Source organism: Oncorhynchus masou, chromosome 32 (genome assembly GCF_036934945.1).
Source record: "Oncorhynchus masou masou isolate Uvic2021 chromosome 32, UVic_Omas_1.1, whole genome shotgun sequence".
Classification (NCBI taxonomy): Eukaryota; Metazoa; Chordata; class Actinopteri; order Salmoniformes; family Salmonidae; genus Oncorhynchus; species Oncorhynchus masou.
The window spans coordinates 1,983,073-1,990,572 of record NC_088243.1 but is presented as its reverse complement, the minus strand read 5'-3'; the positions used below and the strand labels follow the sequence as shown (position 1 = coordinate 1,990,572).

General features: G+C 50.9%; 1 protein-coding gene across 3 annotated transcripts in view; it reads left to right on the top strand.

Moving 5' to 3' along the window:
* atrn (attractin) overlaps positions 1-7,500 on the top strand; it is a 301,160-nt gene that overhangs the window by 136,965 nt on the left and 156,695 nt on the right. The window lies entirely within an intron of this gene.

The following is a 7,500-nucleotide window of genomic DNA, read 5'->3' as shown; positions in this document are numbered from 1 at the left end:
CTCTCTGTAGCCTGTGGGACAGTGACCTCTCTGTAGCCTGTTGGGACAGTGACCTCTCTGTAGCCTGTGGGACAGTGACCTCTCTGTAGCCTGTGGGACAGTGACCTCTCTGTAGCCTGTGGGACAGTGACCTCTCTGTAGCCTGTGGGACAGTGACCTCTCTGTAGCCTGTGGGGCAGTGACCTCTCTGTAGCCTGTGGCACAGTGACCTCTCTGTAGCCTGTGGGACAGTGACCTCTCTGTAGCCTGTAGGACAGTGACCTCTCTGTAGCCTGTGGGACAGTGACCTCTCTGTAGCCTGTGGGACAGTGACCTCTCTGTAGCCTGTGGGACAGTGACCTCTCTGTAGCCTGTTGGGACAGTGACCTCTCTGTAGCCTGTGGCACAGTGACCTCTCTGTAGCCTGTGGGACAGTGACCTCTCTGTAGCCTGTGGGACAGTGACCTCTGTAGCCTGTTGGGACAGTGACCTCTCTGTAGCCTGTGGCACAGTGACCTCTCTGTAGCCTGTGGGACAGTGACCTCTCTGTAGCCTGTTGGGACAGTGACCTCTCTGTAGCCTGTGGCACAGTGACCTCTCTGTAGCCTGTGGGACAGTGACCTCTCTGTAGCCTGTGGGACAGTGACCTCTGTAGCCTGTTGGGACAGTGACCTCTCTGTAGCCTGTGGCACAGTGACCTCTCTGTAGCCTGTGGGACAGTGACCTCTCTCTAACATGTGGGACAGTGACCTCTCTGTAGCCTGTGGGACAGTGACCTCTGTAGCCTGTTGGGACAGTGACCTCTCTGTAGCCTGTGGCACAGTGACCTCTCTGCTCTGTAGCCTGTGGGACAGTGACCTCTCTGTAGCCTGTGGCACAGTGACCTCTGTAGCCTGTTGGGACAGTGACCTCTCTGTAGCCTGTGGGACAGTGACCTCTCTGTAGCCTGTGGCACAGTGACCTCTCTGTAGCCTGTGGGACAGTGACCTCTCTGTAGCCTGTGGCACAGTGACCTCTCTGTAGCCTGTGGGACAGTGACCTCTCTGTAGCCTGTGGGACAGTGACCTCTCTGTAGCCTGTGGGACAGTGACCTCTCTGTAGCCTGTGGCACAGTGACCTCTCTGTAGCCTGTGGGACAGTGACCTCTCTGTAGCCTGTGGGACAGTGACCTCTCTGTAGCCTGTGGGACAGTGACCTCTCTGTAGCCTGTGGGACAGTGACCTCTCTGTAGCCTGTGGGACAGTGACCTCTCTGTAGCCTGTGGGGCAGTGACCTCTCTGTAGCCTGTGGCACAGTGACCTCTCTGTAGCCTGTGGGACAGTGACCTCTCTGTAGCCTGTAGGACAGTGACCTCTCTGTAGCCTGTGGGACAGTGACCTCTCTGTAGCCTGTGGGACAGTGACCTCTCTGTAGCCTGTGGGACAGTGACCTCTCTGTAGCCTGTTGGGACAGTGACCTCTCTGTAGCCTGTGGCACAGTGACCTCTCTGTAGCCTGTGGGACAGTGACCTCTCTGTAGCCTGTGGGACAGTGACCTCTGTAGCCTGTTGGGACAGTGACCTCTCTGTAGCCTGTGGCACAGTGACCTCTCTGTAGCCTGTGGGACAGTGACCTCTCTGTAGCCTGTTGGGACAGTGACCTCTCTGTAGCCTGTGGCACAGTGACCTCTCTGTAGCCTGTGGGACAGTGACCTCTCTGTAGCCTGTGGGACAGTGACCTCTGTAGCCTGTTGGGACAGTGACCTCTCTGTAGCCTGTGGCACAGTGACCTCTCTGTAGCCTGTGGGACAGTGACCTCTCTCTAACATGTGGGACAGTGACCTCTCTGTAGCCTGTGGGACAGTGACCTCTGTAGCCTGTTGGGACAGTGACCTCTCTGTAGCCTGTGGCACAGTGACCTCTCTGCTCTGTAGCCTGTGGGACAGTGACCTCTCTGTAGCCTGTGGCACAGTGACCTCTGTAGCCTGTTGGGACAGTGACCTCTCTGTAGCCTGTGGGACAGTGACCTCTCTGTAGCCTGTGGCACAGTGACCTCTCTGTAGCCTGTGGGACAGTGACCTCTCTGTAGCCTGTGGCACAGTGACCTCTCTGTAGCCTGTGGGACAGTGACCTCTCTGTAGCCTGTGGGACAGTGACCTCTCTGTAGCCTGTGGGACAGTGACCTCTCTGTAGCCTGTGGCACAGTGACCTCTCTGTAGCCTGTGGGACAGTGACCTCTCTGTAGCCTGTGGGACAGTGACCTCTCTGTAGCCTGTGGGACAGTGACCTCTCTGTAGCCTGTGGCACAGTGACCTCTCTGTAGCCTGTGGGACAGTGACCTCTCTGTAGCCTGTGGGACAGTGACCTCTCTGTAGCCTGTGGGACAGTGACCTCTCTGTAGCCTGTGGCACAGTGACCTCTCTGTAGCCTGTGGGACAGTGACCTCTCTGTAGCCTGTGGGACAGTGACCTCTCTGTAGCCTGTGGGACAGTGACCTCTCTGTAACCTGTGGCACAGTGACCTCTATGTAGCCTGTGGGACAGTGACCTCTCTGTAGCCTGTGGCACAGTGACCTCTCTGTAGCCTGTGGGACAGTGACCTCTCTGTAGCCTGTGGGACAGTGACCTCTCTGTAGCCTGTGGGACAGTGACCTCTCTGTAGCCTGTGGGACAGTGACCTCTCTGTAGCCTGTGGCACAGTGACCTCTCTGTAGCCTGTGGGACAGTGACCTCTCTGTAGCCTGTGGGACAGTGACCTCTCTGTAGCCTGTGGGACAGTGACCTCTCTGTAGCCTGTGGGACAGTGACCTCTCTGTAGCCTGTGGGACAGTGACCTCTCTGTAGCCTGTGGGACAGTGACCTCTCTGTAACCTGTGGCACAGTGACCTCTCTGTAGCCTGTGGGACAGTGATGGCACAGTGACCTCTCTGTAGCATGTGGGACAGTGACCTCTCTGTAGCCTGTGGCACAGTGACCTCTCTGTAGCCTGTGGGACAGTGACCTCTATGTAGCCTGTGGGACAGTGACCTCTCTGTAGCCTGTGGGACAGTGACCTCTCTGTAGCCTGTGGGACAGTGACCTCTATGTAGCCTGTGGGACAGTGACCTCTCTGTAGCCTGTGGGACAGTGACCTCTCTGTAGCCTGTTGGGACAGTGACCTCTCTGTAGCCTGTGGCACAGTGACCTCTCTGTAGCCTGTGGGACAGTGACCTCTCTGTAGCCTGTGGGACAGTGACCTCTGTAGCCTGTTGGGACAGTGACCTCTCTGTAGCCTGTGGCACAGTGACCTCTCTGTAGCCTGTGGGACAGTGACCTCTCTCTAACATGTGGGACAGTGACCTCTCTGTAGCCTGTGGGACAGTGACCTCTGTAGCCTGTTGGGACAGTGACCTCTCTGTAGCCTGTGGCACAGTGACCTCTCTGCTCTGTAGCCTGTGGGACAGTGACCTCTCTGTAGCCTGTGGCACAGTGACCTCTGTAGCCTGTTGGGACAGTGACCTCTCTGTAGCCTGTGGGACAGTGACCTCTCTGTAGCCTGTGGCACAGTGACCTCTCTGTAGCCTGTGGGACAGTGACCTCTCTGTAGCCTGTGGGACAGTGACCTCTCTGTAGCCTGTGGCACAGTGACCTCTCTGTAGCCTGTGGGACAGTGACCTCTCTGTAGCCTGTGGGACAGTGACCTCTCTGTAGCCCGTGGGACAGTGACCTCTCTGTAGCCTGTGGGACAGTGACCTCTCTGTAGCCTGTGGGACAGTGACCTCTCTGTAGCCTGTGGCACAGTGACCTCTCTGTAGCCTGTGGGACAGTGACCTCTCTGTAGCCTGTGGGACAGTGACCTCTCTGTAGCCTGTGGCACAGTGACCTCTCTGTAGCCTGTGGGACAGTGACCTCTCTGTAGCCTGTGGGACAGTGACCTCTCTGTAGCCTGTGGGACAGTGACCTCTCTGTAGCCTGTGGGACAGTGACCTCTCTGTAGCCTGTGGGACAGTGACCTCTCTGTAGCCTGTGGGACAGTGACCTCTCTGTAGCCTGTTGGGACAGTGACCTCTCTGTAGCCTGTTGGGACAGTGACGGCACAGTGACCTCTCTGTAGCCTGTGGGACAGTGACCTCTCTGTAGCCTGTGGGACAGTGACCTCTCTGTAGCCTGTGGGACTCTTCAGTCTAAAGGTTGATGAGTTTAGGCCTTCTCTCTCTCTCACTGTCTCTCTGTCTCTCTCTCTCTCTCTCTCTCAAAATGTGGAGGCTATATACAGGTGGTACTGGTACAGAGTCAATGCGGAGACTATATACAGGGGGTACCGGTACAGAGTCAATGTGGAGACTATATACAGGGGGTACCGGTACAGAGTCAATGTGGAGACTATATACAGGGGGTACCGGTACAGAGTCAATGTGGAGACTATATACAGGGGGTACCGGTACAGAGTCAATATGGAGACTATATACAGGGGGTACCGGTATAGAGTCAATGTGGAGGCTATATACAGGTGGTACCAGTACAGAGTCAATGTGGAGGCTATATACAGGGGGTACCGGTACAGAGTCAATGTGGAGGCTATATACAGGGGGTACCGGTACAGAGTCAATATGGAGGCTATATACAGGGGGTACCGGTACAGAGTCAATATGGAGACTATATACAGGGGTTACCAGTACAGAGTCAATGTGGAGGCTATATACAGGTGGTACCAGTACATAGTCAATGTGGAGGCTATATACAGGGGGTACCAGTACAGAGTCAATGTGGAGGCTATATACAGGGGGTACCGGTACAGAGTCAATGTGGAGGCTATATACAGGGGGTACCGGTACAGAGTCAATGTGGAGGCTATATACAAGGGGTACCGGTACAGAGTCAATGTGGAGGCTATATACAGGAGGTACCGGTACAGAGTCAATGTGGAGGCTATATACAGGGGGTACCGGTACAGAGTCAATGTGGAGACTATATACAGGGGGTACCGGTACAGAGTCAATGTGGAGGCTATATACAGGGGGTACTGGTACAGAGTCAATGTGGAGGCTATATACAGGGGGTACCGGTACAGAGTCAATGTTGAGGCTATATACAAGGGGTACTGGTACAGAGTCAATGTGGAGACTATATACAGGGGGTACCGGTACAGAGTCAATGTGGAGGCTATATACAGGGGGTACTGGTACAGAGTCAATGTGGAGACTATATACAGGGGGTACCGGTACAGAGTCAATGTGGAGGCTATATACAGGGGGTACTGGTACAGAGTCAATGTGGAGGCTATATACAGGGGGTACCAGTACAGAGTCAATGTGGAGGCTATATACAGGGTGTTACGGTACAGAGTCAATGTGGAGACTATATACAGGGTGTTACTGTACAGAGTCAATGTGGAGGCTATATACAGGGGGTACCGGTACAGAGTCAATGTGGAGGCTATATACAGGGGGTACCAGTACAGAGTCAATGTGGAGACTATATACAGGGGGTACTGGTACAGAGTCAATATGGAGACTATATAGAAATGAAAGGGAACGGAGCTCGTGTGACACGCGATCAACAACTCAAGGCTTTCAGCCAGACCACTGGTAGAAACAGCTCTCTTTCTCTCCCCTTTCACAGTAGAAGCCTGAAACAACGATCTAAAGACTGTTGACATCTAGTGGAAGCCTTAGGAAGTGCAATATGACCCCATTTAACTTCTTGCGTCGCGCAATCCTGGATCCGGGATTCTATTTATAGCCTCAAGCTCATTAGCATAACGTAACGTTAACGATTTCTGAAAATCGCAAATAAAATGAAAATAATGCGCCTGCTCTCAAGCTTAGCCTTTTCTTAACAACACTGTCATCTCAGATTTTCAAAATATGCTTTTGAACCATAGCAAATCACTAATTTGTGTAAGAGTATGCTAAGCTAGCTTAGCATTTTGAGTAGCATTTAGCACGCAACATTTTCACAAAAACCAGATAACCAAATAAATAAAATAATTTACCTTTGAAGAGCTTCGGATGTTTTCAATGAGGAGACTCTCAGTTACATAGCAAATGTTCAGTTTTTCCCGAAAGAATCTTTGTGTAGGAGAAATCGCTCCGTTTTGTACATCACATTTGGCTACCGAAACGAACCGAAAATTCAGTCACCAACAACGTCAAACTTTTTCCGAATTAACTCCATAATATCGACCGAAACATGGCAAACGTTGTTTGGAATCAATCCTCAAGGTGTTTTTTCACATATCTCTTCATTGATATATCGTTCGTGGAAGCCTGCTTTCTTCTCTGAATTCCATGGGAAAATACTTGCAGCTGAGGTTTGCGCACCAATTTCGGCGCAGGACACCGGGCGGACACCTGGTAAATGTGGTCTCTTATGGTCAATCTTCCAATGATATGCCTACAAATACGTCACAATGCTGCAGACACCTTGGGGAAACGACAGAAAGGGCAGGCTCATTCCTCTCGCATTCACCTGCTGATTTCCTGGATGCCGTTTCATCTTGGTTTTGAATGTAGCTCACGTTCTAGGGCACGCACAGAGAATATCTTTGCAGTTCTGGAAACGTCAGTGTTTTCTTTCCAAAGCTATCAATTATATGCATAGTCGAGCATCTTTTTGTGACAAAATATTGCGCTTAAAACGGGCACGTCTTTTTATCCAAAAATGATATAGCGCCCCCAGAGTTTCAAGAGGTTAAACTGTATATTGGATAGGCAATCACTTGCAAAACTACAAACCTCAGATTTCCCACTTCCTGATTGGATTTTTCTCAGGTGTTTCACCTACCATATGAGTTCTGTTATACTCACAGACATCATTCAAACAGTTTTAGAAACTTCAGAGGGGTTTCTATCCAAATCTACTAATTTATTAATAATATGCATATCTTAGCTTCTGGGCTAAGTAGCAGGCAGTTTTCTCTGGGCACGCTTTTCATCCGAACGTGAAAATACTGCCCCCTAGCCAGAAGAGGTAGTGACAATGCATCGATAATAACAGAGAGTAGCTGCAGCGTAGAAGAGTGGTCTGGGTAGCCCTTTGATTAGATGTACAGGAGTCTTATGGCTTGGCTGTTAAGGAGCCTCTTTGACCTAGACATGGTGCTCCGGTACCATTTACCGTGTGGTAGCAGAGAGACCAGTCTATGACTAAGGTGGCTGGAGTCTTTGATAATTTTAGGGCCTTTTAACATTGCCAAAGCAAGTGAAATAGATAATCAACAAAAGTGAAATAAACAATACAAATTAACAGAAAACATTACAAAAGTTCCAAAAGAATAAAGACATTTCAAATGTCATATTATGTCTATATACAGTGGTGTAATGATGTGCAGATAATTCTGCTCTGCATGCATTATTTGGTGTTCTACGTTGTACCTTGGAGGATATTTTTGCAGAATTCTGCATGCAGTCTCAATTTGGGGTTTGTCTCATTTGGTGAAGTCTTGGTTGGTGAGCGGATCTCAGACCTCACAACCATAAAGGGCAATGGGCTCTATGACTGATTCAAGTATTTTCAGCCAGATCCTAATTGTTATGTCGAATTTTATGTTCATTTAGATGGCAT